Source organism: Pygocentrus nattereri, chromosome 2 (assembly GCF_015220715.1).
Source record: "Pygocentrus nattereri isolate fPygNat1 chromosome 2, fPygNat1.pri, whole genome shotgun sequence".
Classification (NCBI taxonomy): domain Eukaryota; kingdom Metazoa; phylum Chordata; class Actinopteri; order Characiformes; family Serrasalmidae; genus Pygocentrus; species Pygocentrus nattereri.
In genome coordinates this window covers 22137249-22154994 of record NC_051212.1, presented here as the reverse complement: position 1 = coordinate 22154994, position 17746 = coordinate 22137249, and the positions used below count along the sequence as shown (strand labels likewise).

At 40.6% G+C, this 17746-nt stretch overlaps 1 long non-coding RNA gene across 1 annotated transcript; it reads left to right on the top strand.

Moving 5' to 3' along the window:
- The first annotated feature begins 252 nt into the window (after positions 1-252).
- On the top strand, positions 253-17746 carry LOC119265104. The gene is made up of 3 exons (XR_005131402.1): positions 253-331; positions 13266-13523; positions 17368-17746. It is a non-coding gene; the product is annotated as an uncharacterized LOC119265104 (long non-coding RNA).

Sequence of the window (17746 nt, the reverse complement as noted above, 5' to 3'; positions counted from 1 at the left end):
AGTGACTCTTGCAGAGGCGGTGTGAAATTGTCGACTGCAGCAGAATTTCTTCATGTGGGAGCGCAGAGGACAAAACCTCAACCAAAGGGACGCATCAAAACCATGACCCAGATCATTCTCACACATGCATGCACACACACACGCACGCACACACACACACACACACACACACACACACACACACACACACACACACACCTAAGCCCTCTTCTTCTCCTTTTTGCTCCCTTCAGAGCAGAGACGCGTCTGACTCCTCTTTCTCTCTTTACACAGCCATGCACACACACAGCGGCGTGACAGTGTGGAGGGTGTGACCTTGCTGTTGGACTAGGTGAGTGGTGGTTGTGATTATGAGGGGACTGGGGTGCGGGCTGTGACCCCCGTTTGGCAGCTGCCCTGCTGATCTGAAAGAGGCCCCGGAAACATCCTGACACATCGCGCAGGGTGAGGAGGAGAAGAGAGGAATGAGAAATTGTAGAGAGGAGTGAGAACATTGTAGGAATTAACTGATAGCAGTTTTTAAAAGCAAAGTGTTTTTTAAGTTTTATTGGTTCAGAGAAAAATCTAATTTACACAATTTATCACTGTAGCTGATCAGCTAAGACAAGTTTGGAGTCCAAGTTTTGCTTATTTAGTTTAGCACTGGAGCTGCAGGACTAACATTGCTCAAAGTGCATACAGATCTTCATGGTCACACATGGATGAAACTTTAGGGTGTAGTTGAGCGGTGGGGTCAACCACTATAGATAAAAAATCCTTTTTTTAGGCTGTTTGTGTGACTTCTATTTTTTTGTTAGCAAAGTTAGCCTCATATCTCCAGCGCTAAAGAACCAACATTTGGATACCAAACATTTCCCAATTGATTGACTACGTCCAGGGTAAGTGGAAGTTTGTGTACATGTGATTTTTTGCAAAAGCGTTCCTTTAACTGCTGCTAAGCTTGGACTGTTTTTCCCTCTACAGCAACAGTTATTTCTTGATAAAGAAACAGGCTGTTCTACTGAGGGAAAAGGCCTCAGTGGGACTAAACTGACATTAATCAATGTCAAATTAAGAGCTTGTTTCCTGACTACTAAGTTACTGTTTAAGAGGTTGTTGGGCAATGATATTGCCAAAACCCTTGTCAGAGCAAGACCAAGGCTAGTCTGAACTGCACAGAGCGACAGACAGAGAGAGAAAGAGCAGCATGGTGGGGGAGTGGTGGTGGTGGTGGAGGGATGGGTGGGTGAAGGGAATGCATACAGAAAGCACAGCACGAGATGGAGGAGAGAGCGTTTTTTTTTTTTATTATTATTATTCGTCAGGCTCGTCTCAGACAATGTGACATGGCACACGTTATTAATTCTGGCTGAGTGGAGCGCCTGCCCCGCCATCTGCTTAGGTCACCCCTGCTCGCTGAGGTCAGCGTCGCCCCTCCTTTACCCCTCCGTTAACTCCATCCCCCTCCCACTACTCCAACACACAACTAGCTTGTCTCATACACACACACACAAACACACAGTGCAGACAACTTGCTATGAGGAAGCAAGATAGAAGGGGAGAATAAGGGAGGGAGGGAGAGAGAGAGAGAGAGAAAGAGAGAGAAATGGTGGGTCTTGGAGAACAATGTCAGGTGATTGCATGGCACAAGTTGATATACATTACAAAAGAGCTTTCCAGCCCCCTTTAGCTGTGCACGCACACACACACACACACACACACACACTGCCTCTGTGTTTGAGCTTGCCGTTGTGGTCTTCCACTTCCCTGAAATCCCCCTCCCCACCTCCACGATCCCCACCACCCCTATGACCCCCTCCCCACCAACGACACACACACATACAAAAGCCTTTTCGCGTGGCAGGGCGTGTGTGTGGGCGGGGAGGGGAGCCGAGGGTAAAGAGGGGTTTTGTGTGTATGTGTGTGCGTGTGCAGAAAGGACATCATCTGTTATCCTCCTTCCTTTTTAATCAGCATTGATTGATGACGGTGTTTGGGTGTCTATGTGCCGCACGCTGCTGGTTAAAAAGACTCCTCTGTCCTGAATGACACTGCGTTCAGCCAGAGAAAACATGCCTAATGCGTCTGAATGGACTCAGAGACGCTGTAGAAACGAGGAGGATGAGCTGCATGTGTTCATGAGGTGGTTGTATCTCAACACTACCAACTTACTTTTTTTTTCAATTTTTTTATAACTTGTCAATACATGAGATATTTCATATATGAAGAGTTTCATTCCAAAAGGCTGTGCAGAACAATTTTGCATTACAATAAAGAGGTTAAAAAAGAATACCTAGTACCTACAATGTTAGAGATAAACGTACCATGCAGGTGCATGATTCATTCATCAAGGCACAAACAATGTAAGTATACCCTTGAAGGTACAACAGTGGTTTTAAGGTCCAATGGTCTACCTTACATGGGTTTTTCCTAGTGGAAATGTGGATATTTTTACCTTTTCATAACTGAATGTTTTAAAACAGAACAGTAAAATAAAAGTTCTGGAGATGGGACGGAATATGTGGAGTCAATACAACTTAACGAAAATATAATTTCAATGGATTGTGGTACAGTTATGTTCCCTGATTAAAGGTACTGGGATGTACCCTTGAGGGTACCTTCTGAGAGTGTATATGTAACATTCATTCAATAATCAGAAATAAATATATCAGCTTTCAGATTTAAGAAATTAAACCTGTCCATGTAAGTTTTCAGGAGATTGCAAGATTGATCTCTAGTGATGCACAGCCATCCAATGCCAGGTGTCCAAGAGCGTATAACTGGCCTCTCTCTCTCTGGATGGGTAAGATGGTTCTGCATCTCCCTCATCGTTCAGCACTATGTTAGCTAGCATGGGTGCCTTTTAGCTAGTATAAAAGAATTGGCAGTTAGCATTCTCTCCGTCACGTGTTTCAGAGCAGACATGTTTTAGCTTTCAAGGAATATTTTGCTGAAAAATCTAATTTCCCAGTTTTTCACTCACCCCAGATGCAGGTAATGAGGCAAGACATGTTTAGAGTCCAAAGTTTGCTTCTCTGACTTACAACCTTGAGATGCAAGGCTAATGTTCCTCACAAATACTAGAATTCTGTTGACACCAAAACTTCTCTCAAGCCACTCAACCTGTGTTCAGATCTTGATTGTGGTCCCATAGACTAGTTCATGTGGTTTAGGATGCAGTATAACTTGCTATGAACTATAACAATGATCTAAACCTTTGTATTGTGTACAGGGTTGTAGTCGGAACAGTCCAGGTTCATAAAGCCAACACGGAGAGATTGCAGGACAGACATGACACCAATGTACACAGACCCTCAAACAAGAAAAAAAACACTTCAAACAATAAAAACAGCACATCAGAACAAGCATACACACATCAAACAACAAAGACCAACACAGACCAGGGCAAGCACAGGGCTCATATAACAGGGATGACGAGGGACAGGTGGGAAACACAGGTGGGAACAATAAGGGGTGGAGTCACAAAACAAGGGGCAGGACTGAAAACCAAAACAAAGAAGCACATGGACAGGACTGGGAAGTAGACACAACACAAGCACATGGACAGGACAGGGAGGGGCCAATCGTGACGAGCCTTTTAAGATAGTAGGACCTTGCTAGGGGGACACGTAGTAAGTGGAATTGGTCCTGATTAAATTATGGAGAGAACCAAGTAAAAAATGAACATAGCTTTAGTAAAGAGCTCTATATCATACCAAGACTTTTTTGCTGATTCAAATTGTTTTTCTTTGTTTTTTCTACAAATGCAGAAAAACACACACAATGAGCATAGCCATGTTTTTCAATGGATCAGTCCACATCTTTATCAATAAACATATTATATATTGCGATTTAAGTCTCTGGGAATCTTGCAGCCAGGCCTTTGTTATAAGCTTGTTCGTTAATTGTTTATTTGTTTACTTGCTGGTGAATGTTGATGAGCTGAGGGTTGAGCCAGGCAAAATCTCTTAATCTCCTCACCGACCATGTCTGGAGGGCAAAACAAACAAAATAGCCAAATTGTCGTCTTGTCTGACCCTCCTGCAGGGGTTTGGGTTTCTGATCCCTCTCTGTCCATCATTGCTGACACAGAAACTCATTTACAGCTCATCTTTTACTCATCACTGCATCTGATCTGAGGAATAATGCAGATCAGCCTTTGTGATAATGTGTGGCAGTCCTTTATTGATTCACTTCTCATTTACTTACAATGCAAACAGTATTGACAGCTGACAGTTTCCTTCTGCTTCAACATTTTTTTTCTGTTCAGAAAGAAGCTAAATTGTCACGATATATATTGTTTTTAGGAGTAAGACTTTGTTCGGATAGTCCATGCTTTGTAAATAACTAAGTTACTTTCAAGTTACATTCAACCAAATATCTAATAAATTAACTCTAAACCTGGCACTAATCCTAACCCTTACCTTAACCTCAATGCAAAACCTAAACCCAACCCTCGCCCTGGTCCAAATCCTAACCCTAACCCCACCACTGTGTGAATAGATAAAAAGTGATTAAAAAGATAAAAAGATTAAAAGTGTCTAGCCATTATCATTGTTTTGCTGTACAGTCTAATTACTCATATGTAAAATTATTATAAATAACATATAATAATAAAACATTTCAGTTTGACAAAACTGAAAAAACACAACAAAAATGTAAATGTACACACGACTGTTCATCCATAATAAATCATAATAAAGCATAAAAGTGTTATTTCTCTAAGGCATTTCTCTGTTTGTTACAATACACTACAGGTGAGATACAGTTAAACAAAATGTAAAAAGCAGCATTTCAAGCCATATAAATCACGGGGGACGTAGGAGGGCAGTTGTTCATATTGTGCCATCATCAGGAACATCATAGTTACAGACTTGAAATGAGAAACACGACAAAATGTGAGGAAAATAAAAGAAACTGACTTCATGTCAGTCGAGGTATAGTGGTAGTGAGAGGCCAGTTGGGGATAATCACTAAACTACATAATAACACCAACAAACACTGGCAGTGAGACTTATTCTGTTTGTGTGTGTGTGTGTGTGTGTCTGTGTATGTACATGTGTGTGTGTGTGTGTGTGTGTGTGTGTGTGTGTGTGTGTGTGTGTGTTTGTGTGTGTGTGTTTGTCAGTGTGTGAGGACTTTGGACACGTTTCTGAGTAAAGTCATTCTCAGATTTTTTCATGTTGGGCCGTGTTTGTGTGTCAGCGAACAGATAGAGAGGTGAGAGGTGAAAGGTCAAAGCCAGCTAGTGTCAAAAACAACAGCCGGTAAGTCAGCTGACTGGGAGAGAGAGAGAGAGAGAGAGAGAGAGACAGAGACAAAGAGAGGCAGACAGACATAGGCAGTGTGTGTGTGTGTGTGTGTGTGTGTGTGTGTGTGTGCGCATGTGTGTGTGTGTGTGTGTGAGAGAGAGAGAGAGAGAGAGAGATAGAGACAGAGAAACAAAGAGAGAGAGAGAGAGAGAGAGAGAGAGAGAGGGAGAGAGAGAGACAGAGACATAGAGAAAGAGAGAGAGAGAGAGAGAGATAAAGCGTGACAGTAAGAGATTTAGAGATTTTAGGAGAAGGTAGGATACACCCTGGACAGGTCGCCAGTCCATCACAGGGCAGACAGACAGACATATACATTCACTCACACTCACAGCTACCCACTGTGTCACTGTGCCACCCATATGTGTTCAGTAAAAGTGTTTTTGTGTTATTATGACCAGTAGTTTTCTCTTTAGCATTGTGTGTGAAATCTTTTGAGAATGTGACTTCAGAGTTGACAAACTGACCGAGAAACTTTTCAAATTTTTTCAAAACAAAAATGAATTTTCAGCATTGCTCCAAATCCATAACTGTGAGACAGAGTTTAATCTCACTGTTCAGGTCTTGAATCCAGGGGCCTGTAAGACCACAATCCCGCTCAGCACCCAAGTGACAGTTCAGCCCCTTTTTTCTGAGAGTGTAGAGGTCATTATGAGGAACAGCTCAAGAATACAGTTCAGTATCACAGCCCAATGTGATCAGTCAGTGAGGTGAGTCGGTGGAGACTGTGGTTCAGTGTGAGAGACAAAGAGGTAGAGAGTGAGAGTTCACTCTTATAGAGCAGGTTCACAAAGTTCCCGTAAATCATCATGACTACAGCTGTTGTTTTAGTGTATAAATACAGTGTAAGTATTGTGGTGAGCAGGTGGGTTTTCAGTTTGAAACAATGGACCACCCTGCAGTAACCCCCCAGCACAGCAGCAGAGCACACTGTGGAAAAGCCCCTTTGCTTTCTCTGCCTTTTGTAACACAACACCACACCCCTGCGTTAGCACCACTTTCAACCGGACAGTCCATTTTTTCACCTCAAAAGAAGGATTTCCTCTCTTTAAACTCTTTCGGACTCTCTCTCTCTCTCTCTCTCTCTCTCTCTCTCTCTCTCTCTCTCTCTCTCTCCCTCCTTTCTCTCTTTTTTGGCTTGCTCTTGCTTTTTAATCGCTCACGTGTGCCGCACGGCCGTCCGGTCGTGTGTCCGTGTTGTTGTAATAGTCTTCCTCTCCTACGCGCTGACCTCATGCATCAAAACCAATGACAGATGGCATCCAGCTCCAGAACACTCTGAACGTTTGGGTTTTTCTTTTTTCTTAAAAAGAAAGCGAGAGGAGAAAAGAAGAAAAATGCCCCTGTTCTGTTCATCTTCCAGTTTTTTTTATCTCGTCACTTTCCTCCCTGCTCAGTTTTTCCTCTGAAGAAGAATGACATAGAGAGAGAGTGCAAGAGAGGGAGAGGGAGAGAGAGAGAAACAGGGAGAGATTAAGAAGACAAAGAGATCGAGTGAGACCGAGAAAGAAGGGACCGAGAAAAGGAGAGAGAAAAACAGAGAAGAGAACTGAGAGAATGAGAGAGGCAAAGAGAGAGAGAAAGAGAAGTGGAGACAGTGAAAGAAAGAGAGAATGACAGTGAGAGAGGGAGAAACAAAGAGAGAGAGAGAAAAATTTGAGAGGAAATGAGTAAAAGGGGACAGAGAAAGAGAAAACAGAAAGATGGAGAGAAATAGAGTGAGAAAAGCAGACAGGAAAAGTGAGAAACAGAGAGAAAGGGGGAGAGGGACAGAAAGAAAGAAGGGAAGAGAGGAGAGAGAAGAAAAGAGAAAGAAAAAAGAATGAGAAAGAGAGACAGATTAGAAGGAGTGAGAGAAATAGAAAGAAAGAAAAAGAGCATGAGAGAGAGAGAGTGAGGGAGAGAGAGAGAAAGAGAGAGAGACTGGAGACTGGAGTTGGTTCTTCGGTCAGTAAAGCATAACATGGAAAGAGTGAGTTTGACCCAGCCGGCTGAGCCAGAGCTCTGATAGAGTCTGTGTGTTTTCCATTGTTTTCATTAGGTTTTTTTCTCTCTCTGGTTCCACTTAATAGAGTTTAACACTGGGTTTCTGCTTCGGCTCCTGTTTGGTCGAATGGAGGATCATTTCTAAGGGGAAAGATTTAGTGTAATCAGGTTTAGTGGTTGATAACACCCTCGACTGCATCACATGTGCACAAACAGCGTCTTCTATTTCTCTGCTTCAATCAGGACTGAGATTTAGACTGTACACCTGCACTGTTTATACTCCTCAGTCACACATACATACATATACAGAAACAGACCAACAGTGTCTCACTGTCTGCATTCACTCTCAGCCTGCATCACACCTTCTCACTCCTGAATGCATCTCTCTACCCTCCTTACACTGCCTCTGACTCACAGTCACTCAATCACTCACTTACATACACTAGAGTCCAAAAGTCAGACCACTAGTACAAAGCTTTTCATTACAAATTATATTATCAGCATAACAACTTGAGTGAAAACTATTTCATATAAAGATTTACATACATTTGGTTCTGTATGTCCTGATAAGTAGATCAGATTCACCTGAGAGGTGAACACTTGCCTCATTGGAAGAGAAAAGACTGAAAATATGATCTGTTCTTTTTGTACAAATGTCTCAACATGATCAACTGCTTAAATTTGAACAGTGACCTAGAAATAGTGCACAACCTGTAATATGTCCTCTTCATCTTACTTGTTGTAACTCTTACTTGTTTTAAATTAGTATATACACTCACCGGCCAATTTATTAGGTGCTAGTACAAGGTTGGACCCCTTTTTGCCTTCAGAACTGCCTTAATTCTTTGTGGCATACTTTCAACAAGGTTTTGGAAACATTCCTCAGAGATTTTGGTTGGTTATTTGAGTTACTGTTGCCTTTCTCTCGTCTCAAACCAGTCTGCCCATTCTTCTCTGACCTCTCACATCAACAAGGCATTTTTTTCGTCCACACAACTGACCGCTCACTGGATATTTTCTCTTTTTCAGATCATTCTCTGTAAACCTTAGAGATGGTTGTGTGTGAAAATCCCAGTAGATCAGCAGTTTCTGAAATACTCAGACCAGCCCGTCTGGCACCAACAACCACGCCACGTTCAAAGTCACTTAAATCACCTTTCTTCCCCATCCTGATGCTCGGTTTACACTTCAGCAAGTTGTCTTGACCACCTCTACATGCCTAAATGCATTGAGTTGCGGCCATGTGATTGGCTGATTAGCTATTTTTGTTAACAAGGAACTGAACCTAATAAAGTGGCCGGTGTAGTCTAAGACTTTTTGTTGTTTGTTTCCAGGTTTTCATTTTAATCTTTAACTGGATATTGAAAATTCCAGATTTTCAGTGTGGTCTCACTTTTGAACCCTACTGTAAGACTGTCACAATGGTTATATAATCACATGACTGCAATTATTTATGCTGACCGCAGTTTTCTGTCCACAGTTGTTAAATTTCACAAATGTATGTTAATGCCCACGGGAAACAGAATGTGAATCAAGTGCAATTTTTAATCAGTATTGAAGCAAATACACATAAATTAAAGAAAGCAGAAGACGTATTTATTAAGACATCATAAAAACAGCTAAAGTTGTAACGTCTGACTGGGGCTAAAGCATTGATTGTCATCAGTTGGGAACTACTGAGTATCGACATTTAAGAAGCAAGATAGCTAATAAATTAAATTGATCACTAAAGGCTCATATAAGTCACATACAGTAAACAAAAAAAGACAGGCCTACCATTGGCCGAATGTGGGTTGTTGGAGTTGCAGAGTGGCAGAGAAAAGCGTGAGGAACAAGCACTTTGAATCACTATTCAAATGTTTCAATAATATAAGCCTTATACTGTAGATGGTTCTAAAACGAGAAAGCTGTACAACATTAAGACTGAAGTTATGATTAAAATCAATATTTTAAACACCTCAAGTACATACATGCATTTTAAATTTAGAAACAAATTGTCTTTCAACTTTTTGCTTATAAATATGAACATAAAATAAGTATTCATAAGAATAAACAAAGACATAATTTTTAAAAATGATATCTATGTAAAAAAATACATGTAATGCACACATACACATTTTCTAAGCCGCTTATCCTTCTGGGTCACGGGGGAAGCTTGAGCCTATCACAGTAGTTAATTGGCGGAAGGCAGAAAACACCCTGGACAGATCGTCAGTCCATCACAGGGCAGACAGACACACATTCACACCTAGGGGCAGTTTAGTGTGTTCAATCAGCCTGACTGCATGTCTTTGGACTGTGGGAGGAAACCGGAGTACCCGGAGGAAACCCACGCAGACACAGAGAGAACATACAAATGTCAAACAGAAAGGACTCTGGTCTCCCGGTCAGGAATCGAACCCAGACGCTTCCTGCTGTGAGGTGATAGCGCCACTGTGCCACCCCATATAATATAAATTATATGTAAAATATATAATAACATATAATAATAAAAATATATCAGGTTCTACATATTAACACTGCAAGCAAAATAAATAAAAATAATATCAATGTTTAATGCAAGTTACACCTGGTGTCACTATAAAGGGGGTTGCCATTAGAAGGAGCGCCCTAAATATCTCCAGGACAACATTATAATATGTGAATGGAAGAAAACTACAGACCCCTAGAAAAGACGTAAGATGATAAGCGCTCATGTTAGTACAATAGGTTTGATAATATACAGCTGGAAAGTTCATGGAACCACGATGAATTGTCCTCATGCAGGTGCATCATGCAAGATTTTTCTCAGACAAATGATAAGGACAGAGAGAAGCCAGCAGTAACCTGAAGAACTGCAGGACGACCTGAAAGCAGCAGCCAGCACAAATACACAGGGAGCAATAAGCAATAAACTGCACCACAATCATCTCTGTTCCTCACAAAACTCCCCTGCCAAAAAAGAAGCACATAGATGCACATCTTAAATTTCCACACAAGCAAACAGACAAATCAGAACCGCACTAGAAGTATATTAAAAAACAAAAACAAAGATGTCTGAAAATGGTTTTGGTGTTTCATTTAAAATGATTAAATCCATGTATAAGTTATTGTTGAATCATAAAAACATGATTGTAAACTTTTGAGTGGTAGACTGAGAGAGGCTGGGGTCATGAAAAGTCAACACACAGATAGGGGAAGACAGAAAGGCCCGAACAACAGACTGTGGGAGAGAAACAGAGAGTGTGATTGTGAGTGGACAGTCCAGAACAGGAGATTTCTGACCCCTTTCAAGGTCACCACTGTTTCCTCAACTGCACAGAGTATAAGGGTCAAATGTTCCATTCATCTGCTCTCCCTCCCACTCCTCTTTTCCTTCTATCTAACACACACACACACACACACACACACACACACACACACAGATTACACAAAGAGTTAGGCCCCAACAGTACTGATTTCAAGGAGTTTAAAACTCTGATAACTGACAGTATGGGCCAAAATTATTTTATACGGTCAAAAAAATGGCCAGTAATTTTAGATAAACTAAAAGGATTGTAATGACTGTTATAATAAAAATATCAGTTTATTGTGTGTTTCAGTCTTACGAATGAAGCAGAGACGAACGCAGGTTAGAAAACAGAAGACCTGGCCAGGTTTTATTTAACCAAACACTAAACAGGCTATACACACATAAAGCAGACAAAAACAGAAGCTCCAAAACTGGCATCCAAAAAAGAGAGGAAAATGATTCAATTTGGAGCATATCTGTGAGAATTTGTGCCCTTTCAGTCAGAGAGCATTTGTGAGGTCAGGCACTGATGTTGGACGAGAAGGCCTGGCTCACAATCAATGTTCCATTCATCCATAAAGTCTTCAGTGTGGTTGAGGTCAAGGCTCTGCATAGGCCTTCCTCAAAAGCCTGTTATACCTGCCTTTATAGGCTACATTTTATGCTAGGACACAGTACCATTAACAGGATCCTTCACAGGAACTAAAAAGCCTAGCTCAAACCTTGAAAAACAGCCCAAGAATATTATCCCTCCTACACCAATCTTTACTATTGGCGCTGTGCATTCTGAGAGGTAGTGATCTCCGGTCTAACACAGAATCATCAATCATATTGCTAGATACTGAAGTGTGAATCATCACTCCAGAAAACATGTTTCCGCCGCCACAGAGACCAGTGACAGTGTGCTTTACAACACTTTAGCCAACTCCTGGCATTGCACATAGTGATCTTAGGCTTGTGTGCAGCTGCTCAGCCATGAAACTCCACTTCATGAAGCTCCCACAGACACTTTGGAACTGCAGTTATAGATGCAAGAGAGGGCAGATGATTTTTTTCATGCTACATGCTTCTACTGCTTCAGGATTTAGCTGTTGTTGCTTCCATTTCACAATAATACAACAACTGACTGGCAAATGTAGCAGGGCAGAAATTTCACAAACTGACTTGTGGCATCCTATGACAGTGTAATGATACTGAGCTCATCAGTATGACCCATTTCACTGCCAACATTTGTCTATGCAGATTTCATGGCTCTGCACTAGATTTTATACACTTGTTAGCAATAGGTGTGCCTGATGCACCTGAACTCGATAACTAGGAAGGGTCTCCACATATTTTTGGCCATGTATATAAACACGGCAGTGCAGACAGCCAAACAACTGACAAAATTGTAATTGTGGCCATCTAAGCAAACAGTAAATATCAGCATGGCCTGCATAACTCAAATTAACTTGGCACCCAACGGCATGTTAGGTTATCGGTCAAACAGCATCAAATTCCTGAATGTGGTTTTCTTATGTAACATTTAAAGAGACATTATCAGTGTTTCATTGAAAGGATTTCCATTAATGCAGCTAAATGATGAGTTCAGCCTTTTATAGAGTAAATACAGAAAAAGCAACATGGGGAAGAAGAATGAGAAGGACAGAAAAATGAGACTGAAGAAGGCCACTGTGAAGCAGTTCTTCAGAGAGAGAGAGAGAGAGACACAGAGAGAGTCAAGTGAAAATCACAGAGAGAGCAGTTAGAGAGAATGAAAAAAAGCACCCAAAACGGAATCGTTGTAACTCCTGTCAGGTACAGTAGAGTGCTTCCTGTGGCATGTTTCCTGACGTGCATTTCTCTTTCTCATCGTTTCGTTCATTTCCTCACCCTGTCACTATCCATTGCTGTTCTTCAGCAAATCATGGCTGTGGATTAGAGCAGATAAAGAGATTGGAGAGCAGGGCCGTGAATGCTCCTCTGCACTATTCCCCCAACACAGCTCACGTTACAATACCCCTGCTTTCAGCCAACTGCCTCCTCTTCCGCCCCACTCCACAAGTTTACATGGGCAGAGTGCTCTATCCCCCTCAAGAAGCGAAGAGATTACCCAAGTGCACTTAATCTCTGTTGTTTTAACAGCGCTCTGAATCGGGACCCATTTCATCCAAATATTGTCGAAAGAAAGGATAACAAATAAAGTAGGATTGCTATATAAATTCTCTGTGTGCCCACATTTTTTAACAATGTCTCATAAAACAGTGACTGCAACAGACTGTTAAAAAAAAAGAGCGCAAGAGAGTCTTTTTCTGGACTTTCGTTCTGGTTAGGCCTTGGATGGAGGGTGGAAACGTTTTACATTCTGCATGGGCTTTTGACAGTTCAGTCAGCTGTGCTATGAGCAAATCTTTCACCCACAAAGAAACTATACCACACTCTCAAAAATGATGTTTTAATTAACAAAACACTTTTTGTGAAATAAGCGTTTGAAGTAGTATCGAATCATAGTTTCAAATCATAGTATTCACTCCTCAGGCCATATATGGGTAGTAAGCTGCACAACCTTTTAAGTGAATTATACATTAGTTGCCTAAACTAAACTAAACTCATGGATATACAGTACAATTGTTTTTAACACACCATTATCACCTGGTCCATTGCACACACGGCACCTTAACATCCTTCCTCACGTACTGCAACGATTTTTTCATCTCATTCTTTCTCTCTTCGTTCCTTAGTGTTGCAGTAAGCCAACACCAGTGCCGTGATCGCAAGCTGCACTGTTCCAAACCAGAGATGACATCACTCCCCCCACCACCACCACCACCACCTCTCTCCATTTTCTCAAACAAAGCCCGGTCCAAACCCAGGCCTGTAATTACAGGCCTAATCTGTGCGCTGCCAGGGGCAGAATAGAGCTCTGGTCTGGGCCTTCGCCAGCCTTGCAAACATGTGCTCCGAGTTTAGGCCACAGACATGGAGTTCAGTGGAGAACGGTCAGTATACAGTTGCCTCTGATGGGGATGACTAGCTTTAACCCTTTAAGCTGTACATTTATTATTCAGCTACTAATCTTGAAATTCCGTATTCAGTAATTTCTATGAATTATTGGGTAATGCATAGTTAATGTAGTTATGAGAAACAGACCTATTCATGCTTTGCCCATAAATCTCCACAACTGTTGCAAGGTTACACAAGATTTATTGAGTGGTGGCAAAATTCTTATTTAAACTAAGGATAAACTGTGGCCTGCAACTCAGTTTTTGTATTAAAAAATTTAGACTGTGTTATTAATTTTAAACAATATTTACTTTGGATGTGTGTGATGGATCACACTGTTGGGATACACTGAATGTAGTGTTTGGCTGTATAATCAATAACTATCACTGTTTTGGTGGCATTTCTAACCTACTTAATTATGATTTGCTACAATGCAACCCAGCTCTGTAGTGTAGCTTTTAAGAGAGAACTGAGAAATATGTAATGAATCTAAATTTAAAAATAATTCATTACATTCAAAGAGATTTAGGTTAACATTCTTTAAAGCTTGTCCAACTGCATAACTGTGAAAAGAAAGCCTACACGGGTGAAGCATTGTACAGTGTGGGCATACATACAAGTCCCTGAAACTTTGACATGGCTAATGTTTAATTGCATGGCCCATGTAATCTCCACATTTCATGTTAACAGCCACATTTGGCATCTAGTCCATGTGCCCTTACCTTCCTTTGCTTTTTGCTTAAAAATAATCACCCTTGATGTATTCAGTACTGAAATACACCCTTGTTATTAGCAGCCTTTTTTGGCATGGCAGGTAAAGACACACAGATTCATGGCTAACGGCCTTTACATGAGCACAACTTTAACAACACTTAAATCATAAACTGTACCATCTGAAATGTGAATATACTCTGTAATTCACTGTGGAATTTGGGATGGTTTTTCTCTTCTCAATCATTTTACAATAATTCCAAGGCAAACACTGTATTCATCAACCAAGAACGCTGCATAGTTGGTGGATGGTTTTATGATCATCACAGTCTGACAACATCGGAATTGTACTTCTGCCTTCATAAGGATGGTTCAGGCCTTCTCAAGTCCTTGGTGGGTCTGTGCTGCTTTTTTACACAAACAGTTAAACAGTTAAAAGGTGACTCCAACTACATTGTCTATTTTATATATCCCTTGCTGCTGACTTGAAGGGTCAATTCAGTCAATTCAGTGAAAAATCCAAGAAAGTATGCTCACAAAAATGCTTAAGGGTCTCCAGCAGCTATTACATAACCATCAAATTAGGTGGATAAGTTTAAGGAGCCTTAACTTTACCCTTGTAGGGGGAGGTATGGGCAAACATTTGAATCATGATAAAATTAACATTACTGATGGTTTCACTATATATTACAGTATAGTATTTTTATTATCTTTTTTTTTAATAAAACCATTTTGGATGCTTAAGCAAACCTTAATCTAAAATTATTTTTAATTGAATGAAAAAAATAAAAACAGAAATTAACAATATATAGACAGGTGTTAATATTGTTTTCTAACACTAATGAGATAAAGGTGAGTGTATGTAAAGCCCACAGTAGTTTCTCTGAGCCTGGCAAAAATATTGCTGAATGTTGTTTTACATCCAAAATCATTTCTCTCATATGTCCTACATTCGTTTGATCTTTGATCTATGAGTGTCAGTTCCTGCTGGAATCTGGTAAATATTACAAGCTGTTCACATTGTCAGTTTTAGCTGAGAAGCTGTGCACTGAGTGAGGAACGCCATACGTGGTGCACACAGAAAGCTGGCTAGTCTCCATGTAAGGCAAATGGCTAACAGATAACCCCAAGAGACTGGCTTTCCCTTCCTCTTCTCCGTTAACTCATCAATTCATTAATTCATTGGTGTCCAAAGTTTGCTGTATCAGTTTTGCACAGGAGCTATGAGGCTAATGCAGCTAACATATGATGATTAATTAGCACTGTGCAAACTGCACACCTAAATCATCACACACTTGCCTCAAACCATGTTGAGTTGTTGAATATTGTTACTAGTACTACTGTACCACAGTAGACTCTTTGGTGAAATGTTCTAGTTTAAAGACTAAGAAACCCCCTTCTGAGGATGCACAGGACTTTGTGATAGTCAGAAACCAACTCTTATATTTATTTAATTCCTAGTCTAAATGGCCATTAAGTCAATTATTTTCAGGATTGAGTGGATTAGATTTAAAATAATCCACTTGCTTCAGGAAGGGGAAAGTTAAATGAGTTTAAAACAGGAGTTTCCAAAATTGTTCAAAAAATGATTAAAAGATATAGAGAAAATGGGATTCTGAACAACAATGCAGGAAAAGAAAAAAAAAACACAGGTGTTTCTGTCCATCCTTCCACTGTGATAAGACAAAACAACACTATGAGTCTGAAAAGATGGGTAGCTGTAAAGACGCTGCTAGTATTGCTGAGAAAAGTAAACAGACAAAAAAGAAGATCTGCAAATCAAACAAAGAAGCTGTTGGGTGGTCTCAGAACAATGGACTGACTGCCCTATGGTCCAGAATTTCAACATCTCAGAATGGGTTTTGAGACCCCTTAGATTGTGAGAAGCAAAAAATGCAACCAACTTCTTAGACTGAACTTTGTAAGTATGGAAAAATATCCTTTCAGATTTTGGAAGCTGTAATAAAGGCAAAGCTTGGACACAATAAATAATGAAAAACTTAACATTATATGTGGTTGTTCTGTGAGGAATTCCCAATGGATGTATGGCATATTTGTGTAATGCATGCTGAATATTGTAGTGAAAGAACAATGAGGCACCAAAAAAAATGCAAAGAGTAAACAGAGTTTTGGATTTTGTTAAAAAGGATGAGGCTGAGGATGCAATGCTGTGCTACAGAATATTATATGACACGACAAACAATAGGTTAAATGTTAGTTTTAGGCAAGAACACCCCTTTAAGTGAACTCAAATAGATCTCCGTATGTGATTTCTGACACTGTATGGCATATTATATATAAAAATGGACAAAAGTACAATTAAAATAAAAGCCTCAAGTTGCCTTCTAGCAATGTGCTGTGAGAGCAAAGTTGTTTAAGGTTTTTTGCTGCACTCTCACTTTAACACGTAGCACATGGGGCACAGAGGTCCTGAAACGTGGCTTTACATATACAAACCCACAAGAAAGAAAACTCACAACAGAACTAATTCAGTTTGTTAAACCACTGGCTAAAGTTGTCCTGAGTGTTCTTGGCAGTATTATTAGTGGTGTTATTAATTCTGCACTAGGAGTAGGTTCAGTTGAGTCAAGCACGTTGTTTGAAGGGTTCCTCCATGGCCAGCCAGCAGTGGACAGCACTGTGTTCCATCAATGGTTCCAAAATTCCACTTCTTTCCCCAGAATCCTCAACCTCAGCCAGGTCATATATTGTGCTGTCATCCCTCGTGCTCTAATGAAAAGCCATTGGAGACAGCGGTTGTAAGCGCATTTGTGCACATGTGAGAGGACACAGAGCAAATGACTCCAGAAACGCAAAACCCACTGAATGTTTTATTATGGGGCGAATTGCATGGTAAATTCCTTGAGCTGCTGAAAATGCAGCATGGTTTGAATTGTTTATTTTCACAATTATTTGTGGGAAGCGCAGTTCCCCAATGAAAACACGGATATTGTGCTCTGTGCTTCAACAAATGACCAATGAAAACACAGCGGTGTCCAAAGCACACCATTTCTATTGGATAGGATCTCAGAAACCCCTATGGCATTTCATAGAGTCAAAAAAGCCTTTTCCTGTCTACCATTCATTGTTTCATAAACCCTTGATTAACTCCAATGCTTTTTCTTACAGAGGCATTTTGCTCTTGGGCGTTAAATGTTCGTCACTGCCATCTAAGACCCCATCTCCAACCCCCCCAAGAGCCACCGAAACGTTCGCACATGATCGCCTGGGGGTTTCCCTGTTTATTGTTATTTTGTTCTTGAGGTTAAAGCTATGAGTTGTTGCCAGGAAATATGAATAAAAGTCAGTGGAACTCATAAAATAACAACGGTAAAGAGGTTTTCATGGAATTTAATGTGGAAGATCGCTTTGATATAAAGTGGAACAATTTTCATGGCTGAAATTGTCAGCTTTTAATGAGAGTGGTAAATCAGGCATCTACTACACTCTTTTCACAGTGAGGATGGATGGCTATGCTATGACCACCTCCAGCTAGTCTGATAGAAAC